At 35.0% G+C, this 12,153-nt stretch overlaps 1 protein-coding gene across 4 annotated transcripts in view; it reads right to left on the reverse strand.

Annotated features, from left to right (window-relative positions):
* Nucleotides 1-12,153, reverse strand: part of NBEA (neurobeachin) — a 690,698-nt gene that overhangs the window by 384,215 nt on the left and 294,330 nt on the right. The gene's annotated exons all lie outside the window — the stretch shown is intronic.

Genomic DNA, 12,153 nt, shown 5'->3' on the forward strand with positions numbered 1-12,153 from the left:
CTATTTCTTCTTGATTCAGTTTTGGGAGGTTGTATGAGTCTAAGAATTTATCCATATATTCTAGATTGTCTAATTTGTGGGCATATAGTTTTTCATAGTATTCTTTTACAATCCTTTGTATTTCTGTGGTATCCATTGTAATTTCTCCTCTTTGATTTCTAATTTTATTTATTTGAGCCTTCTCTCTTTTTTTTTTAGTGAGTCTCGCTAAGGGTTTATCAATTTTGTTTATCTTCTCAAAGAACCATCTCTTCATTTCATTAATCCTTTCTACGGTTGTTTTTGGTTTCTATTTCATTAATTTCTGCTCTAATTTTTATTATATCCCTCCTTCTGCTGACATTGGGCTTTGTTTGTTCCTCTTTTTCTAGTTCTCTTAGGTGTGTTTAAGATTACTTATTTGAGATTTTTCTTGTTTGTTAAGGTGGGCCTGTATTGCTATGAATTTCTCTCTTAGGACAGCCTTTGCTGCATCCCCAACAAATTGGTATGATTTATTTTCATTTGTCTCCAGATATTTTTTTATTTCTCTTTCAATTTCTTCATCGATCCATTGGCTGCTCAGTAGCATGTTATTTAGTCTTCACATATTTGTAATTTTCCCAGCTTTTTTCTTGTAGTTGATTTCTAGTTTCTTAGTGTTATAGTTGGAATAGATGCTTGATATGATTTCAATCTTCTTACATTTATTGAGGCTTGCCTTGTTTCCCAACATATGGTCTATCTTTGATAATGTTCCATGTGCACTTGAGAAGAATTCTGCTGTTTTTGGATGGAGTGTTCTATATATATCTACTAAGTCCATCTGGTGGAGTTTTTTGTTTAATTCCATTACTTCCTTGTTGACTTTCTGTCTGGATGATTTATCCATTGATGTAAGTGGGGTGTTTAAGTCCCCTACTACTATTGTGTTACTGTTAATTTCTCCCTTTAGGTCTACCAATAGTTGCTTTAAGTAATTTGTGGCTCCTGTATTAGGTGCATATATATTCATAAGTGTTATGTCCTCTTGGTGGAATGTCCCTTTTATTATTATATACTGTTCCTCTTTATCTCTCATTGTCTTTTTTATCTTTAAGTCTACTTTGTCTGATATAAGTGTGGCAACATCTGCTTTCTTTTGTGTGTCACTTGCTTGGAATATCGTCTTCCATCCCCTTACTCTGAGCCTGTGTTTACCTTTAGAGCTGAGATGTCTTTCCTGGAGGCAGCATATTGTTGGGTTTTCTTTTTTAATCCATCCAGCCACTCTGTATTTTTATCGGACAATTCAATCCATTTAGATTTAGAGTTATTATTGATATATGAGGCTTTAATACTGCCATTTTATCTCTTGTTTTCCGGTTGTTCTGTATTTCCCTTGTTTCTCTTCCTGTGTATTTCTGACTGCCAATTCAGTTTGGTGATTTTCTATGATGGTTTCTCTTTATTTATTATTTGTGTCTCTGTTCCGACTTTTTGTTTAGTGGCTACCTACAAGATAAGAGATCTCATAGTTGAGATACTCCATTTTCTGATAGTCTCTTATCTCCTTAGCCTAAGGAAGTTCCATCACTTTCCTCTTCCCCATCTAAGTTACTGTTGTCACAATTTATTCTCTTTTGTGTTGTGAGTTTGTGATTAAAATGAAGTTATTTTTGATGCTTTCCTTCCCTTTATATTTAATGTTATAATTAAGTGTTTGCTAACCTAGTCTGATAGAGAGCTGCAATTTCCTGATTCTGTCTGTCTATTTATCTCCTTGCTCAAGGTTTTGTAAACCTTTGTTTTTTTCAGGTATGAGGGCCTTCTTGATCATTTCTTGTAGGGAGGGTCTTATGGCAATGAACTCCCTCAGCTTTTGTGTATCTGGAAAAGTTTTTATTTCTCCATTGCATCTGAAGGATAGTTTCACTGGATAGAGTATTCTTGGCTGAAAGTTGCTTTCTTTCAGTATTTTGAATATATCATTCCACTCTCTCCTAGCCTTTAAGGTTTCTGCTGAGAAATCCACTGAAAGCCTGACAGGTGTTCCTTTGTAGGTTATTTTCTTCTGCCTTGCTGCCCTTAATATTTTTTCTTTGTCATTGACTTTTGCCAGTTTTATTAATATATGCCTTGGAGAAGGTCTTTTTAAATTGACATAATTAGGAGTTCTATTGGCTTCATTTACATGTAATTCCAGCTTCTTCCCCAGGCTTGGGGAAATTCTCAGGTATTATATCTTTGAACAAGCTCTCTGCTTCTTTCTCCCTCACTTCTCTCTCTGCAACACCTATAACCCTTATGTTGCATTCCTAATTGAGTTGGATATTTCTTGGAGAATTTCTTCATTTCTTTTTTAGTCTTAGTTCTCTCTCCTCCTCCACCTGAAACATTTCTATATTTCTGTCCTCTAAATTACTAATTCTGTCCTCCATAATGTCAACTCTGTTTTTTAAGGATTCTAGATTGTTTTTTATATTATTCATTGTGTTCTTCATCTCCAGCATTTCTGTATGGTTTTTTTTAGAGTTTCAATTTCTTTTGTGAAGAATTCCCTCTGCTCATTAATTTTATTCCTGAGTTCATTGATCTGTCTTTCTGAGTTTTCTTGTAACTTGCTGAGTTTCTTTACGACACCTATCTTGAATTCTCTGTGATTTAGATTGTAAATTTCTATGACTTCAGGATTGGTTTCTGGACACTTGTTATTTTCCTTCTGGTCTGGAGTGTTAATGAATTTCTTCAAGAGCTTTGATGCAGTGGACGTTTGGTGGTGCACAGCAGTCTTATCTGGTCATCGATTCCACCTGTCACCACTGAGTGGGGGCAGGAGCTATGTTTTCTGAGCATGCTGCATCTGCTGGCAGTTTTGCCCAACCATTGTAAGCTGTGCCAACAGGGACCATCTACATTTGCCTGCTGGCCACTGTTGCTTCACACATGTAGGTGCAGGTGCTCTGGCATGGATCCCCTGCCCTGGCCAACTGGTAAAGCTGGTGCACCAGGCAGGATGGAGGAGAGAGGGCACATTCTCTGTATTCACTGGTAGCCCACCTGGGCTGCTCAGCTTGGTGGTGGCACCCTCGCGGTGACTGAGCCGCCTTGGTGTGGAGTGTTCCCACAGGCTGGGAAGCAACTCTGAGAGCAAAAGCATTCCTGTGGAGGGCTGCCTCTTCCCCTGTAGCCTCTCAGAGACATGGACCAGCTGCTGCATGAGGTCCCGTGTCCTAGATCGCTACTGGGTAGGAAGAGGAGATTCGCCTACCTCCTTCCACTGCTTCCTGGGGGATCCAGTACCCCCACGTTCAGATGTATGGCTGTGTGGATCTCTCAGACGTCTATTGTGTTTTGTGGGTGCCCTCTGTTGGTTGATGAATGTCCTTTTCCTTGTATGTAGGGGAACAGCTCACTCTGCCATGAGGCTGATGTCACTCCAAAACTAATTTTAATATCATCAAATTTATCAATCTCTACATTTTATGCTTTTGTGTCTAGTTAAAGAAATATTTCCTGTCTTTGGGAATACAGATATTTTCCTATATTTTCTTCTTCTGTAACATTTGAAGTTCTGCTTTTTCAACCATCTTAGTAGTGACTTTTATGTATTTAGTAAAAAACAGATTAAACTTCTTTTTTTTTAATTAACAAAAGAACATCCAATGGATCTAACTGCTTTTATTGCATTGTTCATCTCTTTCTGCAATGGCAGATCTGTCATATAATGTTACTATATATGTGTGGGATCTGGTTCTGGATATTTATTCCACCATAGTTATCTATCTTTTGGCCACCACCACACTGTTTTAATTACAAAGGCTTGTTCACTTTCAAAATTATCTCAGTTATTTTCAACACTTCATTCAACTATAGAAATTTAAGAGCTAGTTTGCCAAATTTTATGAAAATAATTTGAGATTTTTTGCAATCAAATCTTTATTGAAATTGATAGATTATCATAGATTGAAATGACTTGTGATATTGTCTTCCTACCATGAATATGATATAGTTCATCATTACTTATGTCTTTAACATCATTAAAATTTTTATAACTTTCTCCATTGTGGACATTAAAAAGACTCCTGTAAAATATAACACGGATAAGTAAAATGCATACAACATATGTTAATAAATTATTTTAGAGCGAACAGCCTTATAACCACTATATAGCTGAAGAAAGTAACCCAGGAGGCCTCCAGGTGTTCTGTCCTAAACCACAACCTTCTTCTTACTTGTGAAAAACCATTATCCTAACTTTTATGATAATCACTTTTCTTTTCTTTAAAATTTATCATCTAAATGATACATTTATATCTATAAACAACTTAATTTTACTGTTCTATTTGAGATTTTTTAAAGCTCTTTTAAGCTACAGTTTCTCCTTCTATCTCTTTTATCCCCATATAATTTATTTTGAAGAAACCAAGTCATTTGTACTGCAAAATTTCCACGAGTGTTAATTTTGATGATGGACTTCACATGGAAAAGTTGAACATGTTAGATACGTATGCTTAATCAGATTCAGCTTTATTTTAATTAATTCATTCATTCATTTGGTCAGTCAGTCACTCTTGATGGGTGATGGTGTTTTCCCCATCTGGTTGTCTAGTTGTCTCTCTTTCTGTGATGTTAGCAGCAATTGATGCTATGATTATTAATTCCTGAGGGGATGCTAAATGGTAGTCATCTAACTCAAAAACCCCTCCATCACTTATCAGATATGTTTATGTTTCTATCAGAGAAAACTTCCCTTATTAATAATTTGATAACACTAATGATATAATTTACAAAGGAATGATAGGATAACTCTTTCCCTTTATTTATCAGTTTTCAAAATAATGAGTTGGTTCCCTATTATTCTATAAATTCGACCAAATCACTCTAAAAATCATTCTTATGACTTATGGATTTAAACATATTCATGTGTTTTAATGAATTGCTATTATTATACTTACTAATGCTCAAAATGCCTCATTTTTGGCCAATAAGAGTGTCTTAAAGTTAGCTGCCAGGTCTTCTTGACAGTCTTTGATATCTTCCTTGGTTTTTGGTATCACCAAATGTTGCAAGCAAATCATAAACATTTCCTGCCTTAGCCTTGAAATCATCTCTTTCTCCAAGAAGCTCTGGTTTCTTTCAGTTGCAAATGTTATTTCAAGACTACAATCTGGACTCTGGATTTGCTCACTGCTACTGACTTGGTCACTATGTGTACGCAAAACAGTAGACAGGGCCAAAGTATATATGTGAATGTGTGCGTGTGTGTGCATAATAATTTCACATTTATAATGTCCAATTCAAATTCAGAACTAAATGCTTTCTCTTAAACTCTTCAATTTTATATCTGGATCTCCTTTCTTCAACAAGAAACCTGATTTTCAAGCACATGGGATAAAATAATTAAAATATTAATAATTACTAATTGGTTTTATCCAACATTATGCAACAGTTTCATAAAAAAAGCAATAATGCCACTGTAAATATAATTACTGTCCCCCTACTTTTTTCAGTTTTCAAAGCATATAGCCATTATATTCTATACACTCTCCCATATAACTACCATTTAGTTAGTTCTCCAAATACATCTATATTTGATGGTCATCATGAGTCCTTTTGTTGACATCTCTCTACTCAGTTTGGTTGCCTGATACTTGTTTTGCAGCAGATTCCTCAGGAAAGGTTTGTAGAAATAATATTCCCTGAATTCTTGCATGTTAACAATTTATTGGCAGTCTCTATACATGGAAATCAGTTTGGCTGATATTTTCATTCCTTGAGTATCTTAAACATCTTACTCCATTTTCTTCTGGTAGAAAATATGTCTGTCAAAAAGTATGATGACAATCTGATTCTCTTTCACTTATAAGTTAATTTGTATTTTTATCTAGATGCCTGAAATGTTTTTTTTTCTTTTTCTTTTTCTTTAAAGTCCATTAATTTTACTAGAATATATCTTAATGTTGCTTGTCTGCGTATTTTCTCAGATATGCAGTGTGCCTTTAATATTTTTAAAAATCTCTCCCTTTTTTTAATTCTAGGAGTTTCCTTGAATTACCAATCTTATTATTTATCTGTTCTTTGTTCTGGTTTTCTTCTTTGGAAACTCATATGTATGCTGGATATTCTAAATTTGTCCCTTTCACTCTCATCTTTCCTAGTCTCTTCAGTCATTTTTTTTTTATATTTATAATTTCTCCTCTTTTTACCTTATATTTCTCTTACAATCTTATTTGTGAAATTTATTTAATTTGTTATTTCTTCTAATTTAGTCTTCATTTCTAAAATTATTTTTTCCCTTTTTTCCAATTCTTTCCTAAGTTCTGTCACATTTGTGAGATTCTCTAAATTCTGATTTAAATTGTTCTTTCATATCCTGTATCATTTTCTAATGTCTTTTAGCTCATTTAAAAACTTTTCACCTTTTTTTCTGGCACAGTTCATGGTCTGAGAGGGGTTTTTCTACTCATTCTCATTTTTCTTATTGTAATATATGGGATTATAATCCTTTTTTTTTTGGTTATTTTATGTGAAATTAGTTTGCCTGAACTTTTATTTATTTTTTATTTTTTTGCTGAAGAAGATTTGCCCTGAGCTAACATCTGTGCCAGTCTTCCTTTATTTTGTATGTGGGTCGCTGCCACAGCATGGCTGCTGACAAGTGGTGCAGGTCAGCACCTGGGAACTGAACCCAGGCTGCCTAAGCGGAGTGCACTGAACTTAACCAATACGCCATGGGACTGGCCCTAGTTTGCCTGAACTTTTAGATAGCTTTTTTTTTCTCTTTCTTCAGGTTCCAGAGATCTCTCTTCTGTTTGTTTTCATGTAGTTTTCAAAAATATGACAGCCTACTTTCTGAGATCTACTAGCTCTGTTTGTCATCCCCAGTTTTACATGGACTTTCTCTTTGTCTCTCTTGCCCTTCCTTCTCTTGCTCAATTCGGATTCTATTCATAGTAGTTTCTCCTCAACGTAGGACTTTGTCCTGGAAGAGAACTCTAGTTGGTTAATTTCTTTTGGGGCCTAAATGGCTCTAGTCCCTTCCAACTTTACCACGGAGCCCGTGGACTCATCTGCTATTATAGTGTATAAAAGCCCTCCCTCTTTTAGCTGCTGTTCTCCAACTAGCCCTCTGGGTTTTCCAGTGAGTATCTGTAGACCAGATTCCTCAGATGCTCTCTTGTTTCCCACCACTTTTTCCCAGGTGTCCGTTGATATCAGGTATATCTTGTAGCTATAGCTGGATTGTCCCCACTCAGTCATATTTTGGGGCTCAATGGGATACCTTGTCACCTAGTTTTGTTGTAAATGTCCATTTGTTGTTGTTGTAGTTATTGTTTCACCATCTATTGTTCTGTCTGTTTTTCATGGAGGAATTCAGGAATATTTAAATTATGCTCCCATTGCCATCTATCCTAAATCTGATAACTTCTAAAATTACATTTTAATCTATAACTTTTGAATTAAAGTAAACACATACAAGTTTTTCTAATTATGTGGCCATACTGTTACTATGAATGATCCAAGGGTGATATGGGCTTCTTGACTAGGCTCAATCCTTTTATAATAACATTTTAGTGATTCTCCCTTTTGGTGAAGATAGAAATTTCATGGTATAGTTACATACTTTAAAAAAATGCTAGTCTTGGAAACTATAAATATTCTTGAGTATTATATGATTTTAAGAAAATACTTATTAATGTCACTAAAAGTATAACAGACATTTCAGTGACATTTCCTGCACTGCTACCATCCCTTTCTAAGATGTTTCAACTTACATATAGCTTCTAAAAGGGGCAGCCTGTGTATTACATCCAACTTCGCCCCTCCCACCCACCTCAGTCTTAACTGATTATAACAGCGGTGGACATCTAACCCAAGGCTGAGCCATTCAGGGTCTCTCTTGATAGGTAGTGACTATAGTCAGATGATGAAAGATCTTTACATTAAAAGCATATTTGGAGTCAAAAATGGGATGCAATGCTGGACCATGTTCTGATGACTAAGAAAGTGAACCTAATCAGGAAGAGAAGTAAAAAAATTGAGTTGACACACACAAAGAGGCAAAGATAGGAGGCTATGAAGTTGCCTTGAGAGTCAAAAGGAGTGGCCTTAGTTACTGACTCTCCTCTCCCATTTCTAGGCTGCTTCAAGTCTAACTGTACTTCATTTCCTGTCCTTGGATGCTTATGAGACTTTCTGCTCTATTCTCATCATTATTAAATTTAATATTCTTGTGAATTCTCAACCAAACATAAATAATGCTCACAGAACACAAACAGTGATTTCTCAGGGTCACTCCGCGCTGTGGGGGAACAAGACAGAAGTAAGGACACTAGGCTAAGACACCTAAATGTCTTCTAATTAACTTAAGTAACTACTGCTGTTTATTACTAATGATAACTCTAGGCCCACTGTAGTTCTTAGGCCTTCTGAATAAAAATTATCAAAATCTAACTTGCTCCTGACAGTCATTATCCAATCTACAACTGGCCCTACTTCCTTAAATCCAAACTCTAAAATAAGATCCTCTCAATTCCTTCTGTAAGAGAAACCTCAGGGTTTCTCTGGAGTGCATTCTCCACTGCAGCAGGAAGCCAAATAAATATAACAATTTTGGATCAAATGTTGTTTTGTGTTCTTGGGCTGGTGGGTTTTGATACTTGCTTACATGCCTACTCTAGTTTTTATGCATTAGTTTACAAACTGAAAAGCTGGAATTTTCTAAAAGAAAGTTTACTAAGCACCAAATAACCATTGTGTTCAACAGAAACACACAAACACCAAAATCTATGTAAAAATAGCTTCTGTTAATGAATGACCTTAAAAGATGTCAACTATATTGATTACTCTAGAATCATATAATAATAAATTTAACACAGGTTGACTAACAAAAGTGATAGACAAATTAAGAAAATGAAGGGACATCATTTTAGCTTGTATTTTAAAGGACATAGACAATATAAACTACCAATGATTAATTATTTTATGAGAAAAAACTTAAATGAATATATGTGTGCATTAAGAAAATATGAATATAAAACAAATAAAGATGCAATTCAAATATACTTTTATGATTACTTGAAATTAAGAGTAATTGCCTTCTTTTTTCATAAGACATTAAAATATCTTCTGTTACCTAATCCAGCTTTGTTCCTACCATACACACACAGATGACGAAGTCAAAAGCAATGAGATTTATTCATCATAAGCACTATTTTTAAACAGAAATATTCAATAGCTAGGGTAAAGATATTTTTATCATGTAAATTTCCTGAAATCTTCACAACAGTTTGACAGTTTTTCAGAGAAGAGAAATAGTGTATCGAATTAGAGAAATAAGGGAAATGAAGGAGAGGAAAAAAGAAAGAATGATCAAGAATACATGCTCAAGAATGAGAACATGAAAGGATATGGATTTCCAAAGACTGGGGTGGAGAGCAAGAATGGACCTTGGATGAGTATAGTGGCCAACTCATGGGTCTGGATGACAGACCACTACTGGGAATTCTCACCATGGAACACAAAATTTTACCTATCTTCCCTTATTCTTAAAACTTACCTCTACCAAAAATTATCAGTAACAAAAATAATGTTCTATTCAAGTACATGGAAAAAACACTGAATATTATATTCCAGAATCTAAGTCACGCAATGTTAATATAAACAGTAAGATATTTCCTATTTACAAGAAGTAAAAAGTACTTATGTTAATATAGTATAATACAGTATAATATAGCATAAATAAAATGGCACAGGAGCACAGAAGAGAAGGCATTAATTTGGCTTAAGAACCCAAAGCAGAACTCAAAGGACAAGAATAGTTTTGGGGAAAGAAAAAAGGAAAAAGATCTGGTGCAGAAAGAAGAGTTGTACAAAAACAAGGAAATATGATAATAAGTAACTTGTTTGTATGTTTAAGGAATGTCTTCTATAGCAAGAGGATGGAGACTAGTGGAGTCTGACAAGGAAGGTTATGAAATCGTGAGGGCTACCAAACTGTGAAGTTACACAGCAGAGTTTTCTAGATTTTTGGATGGTATGCACTGGCAGAAAATTGGAGGACCATATCTTAAAAGTCTGTCAATTTTCTATTTTGCCAAGTAATGGCATTTAAAAAACAAATCTCAGGGGCTGGCCCCATGGCGTAGCCGTTAAGTGTGCGCGCTCCGCTGCTGGAGGCCCGGGCTCCAATCCCAGGCATGCACCGATGCACCATTTATCAAACCATGCTGTGGCAGCGTCCCATACAAAGTGGAGGAAGATGGGCACGGATGTTAGCTCAGGGCTGATCTTCCTCACACACACACAGAAAAAAAACCTCAAAACTTAAAAATCTACCATTTGCTATCTCATCATTTTATTAAGAAAAATCATCTTACCACAAAAAAAGGATATGAATAGTACATCCACATAGTTTTAAAAATATGGATATATTAAAATTCTTTGGATGCAGAAAAGTTACAAAATAAAATTGTATGCTGTCAGACGAACACAAAGTGAACTTTTAGTATATAACTTGTTCCAATGTTTCATTTTTACCACAGTCATTTTTTAAAAAATCCAAGAGGCATATTCTTAATGATCTTTCAACTCAATTCAGAATATTTAAGGCAAACTTAGGGAAGCCCAAGTAAAATAGCTCTTAATTACTCAGTTATTCCTCCTACCTTCTCTCTGCAGTGCTGGGAAGAAGTAAGAAACAGTCCAGATTTCGAGCCACAGAAAATTCTGGAAATGGGGCTACATATGTGGGGTCCTGACTGACCAACATAGAGTAGTTAAAAGTTACCTGATAGTAATTCTTTAGAACTTATAATTGTCACAGACTGTCACTTAGGAACCAGTAATGTGAGTCTTATAACTTAAAATAATTATTTCTTTGCTTTGGTTGCTGGAAAACTTAGTGCTGAATTCGTATCCCAGTTTTAACAACAGTACAGGACCCATTGCTAACATTACTACATTTCTAAATTTATTGTGTTTATTTTGGCATGTCTTTGATCACTCTTTATGAATTTGTTCTGTAAATTTGTCAAATCACTTTAGGGAAAGATATACATAAATGCAGAAAAAAATAAAAGAGTTTTTTAGGGAACGAGGAAACATTTAAGATTAATTTTTTCAATAATGTTTATTGAATTTTTTTCATATTATGAAAGTAACTCGTGCTATATAGGGTCACTGCACTGACTATTCCCTCTGCCTAGAACACTCTTCTAGTAAGCCGTATGGCTCCCCTCCTTAAAGTCTTTGCTCAAATGTAGCTTTTACCATTGGCCTATTTAAAATTAATCACCCTCTTTAAAACTGCAACCTAACCCTGCCATTTTTAGAATCCCAATCCCTTGTGTTGTACTTATCCTTTCACATAGCATTTCCCATCTTCTCATATTTTATATAATTTAATTATTTATTACATTTAATGCTTATTTGTGGTCTCTCCTCGCTAGACTATAAGCTCCACACGGCAGGGATCTTTGCCTGTTATTTACTAATATATTCAAAGTACCTAAGATAGTGCTTAGCCTAGAGCAAGAACTCCATATTTTAAAAATAATGAATAGCCCACCTTGTGCCACTGTGCTAAGAGCTTTATATGCATTATGTAATTTAATCCTCACAAGAACCCTGGGAGGGAGGTGTTGTCATTGACTACATCTTACAGAAAGGAACTAAGCTACAAAATGGCTGACTAACTCACAAAGGTCATAGAGCTAAGAAAATAGTGGAACAAGGATTTAAACTCAGTTAGCTTATTAACTATCACTATCTCCCCTAACAGATTGTATAAAGCAGTTGAGACAATGATAGAACAGGCAGGAAAACTTCTACAGTAAACAGGAAGCGAAAAGCAAAAAATATATAAGGCTGCTAAATCCAAGGAATGGCACGTAAAGACATTATTCACTCATAGGACGTTCTGGATATTGATTACCCCTTTCTGAAGCTCACGAATATTTATAAAACAAACTTCTTTTTAAAAAAAGGCTTCAGATAGCCATATTTTTCAAAGCTACTCTCCTAATACAGGTGCATAAATTAAATCTTCACAATAGTATATTTTCTTTGCCTCCTCATTCCATTTAAGCTGCTGTCGAGTAAAAGACAACAGCTTCCTCAGTTCCCAGTTAAGTATTTCTTTACATTTTCTCAGTTAAGGATTCTCATATTACAAATGTTATGTGAATAAGA

This window comes from Ceratotherium simum, chromosome 10 (genome assembly GCF_057802395.1).
Source record: "Ceratotherium simum simum isolate JZ-2026a chromosome 10, ASM5780239v1, whole genome shotgun sequence".
Lineage (NCBI taxonomy): Eukaryota > Metazoa > Chordata > Mammalia > Perissodactyla > Rhinocerotidae > Ceratotherium > Ceratotherium simum.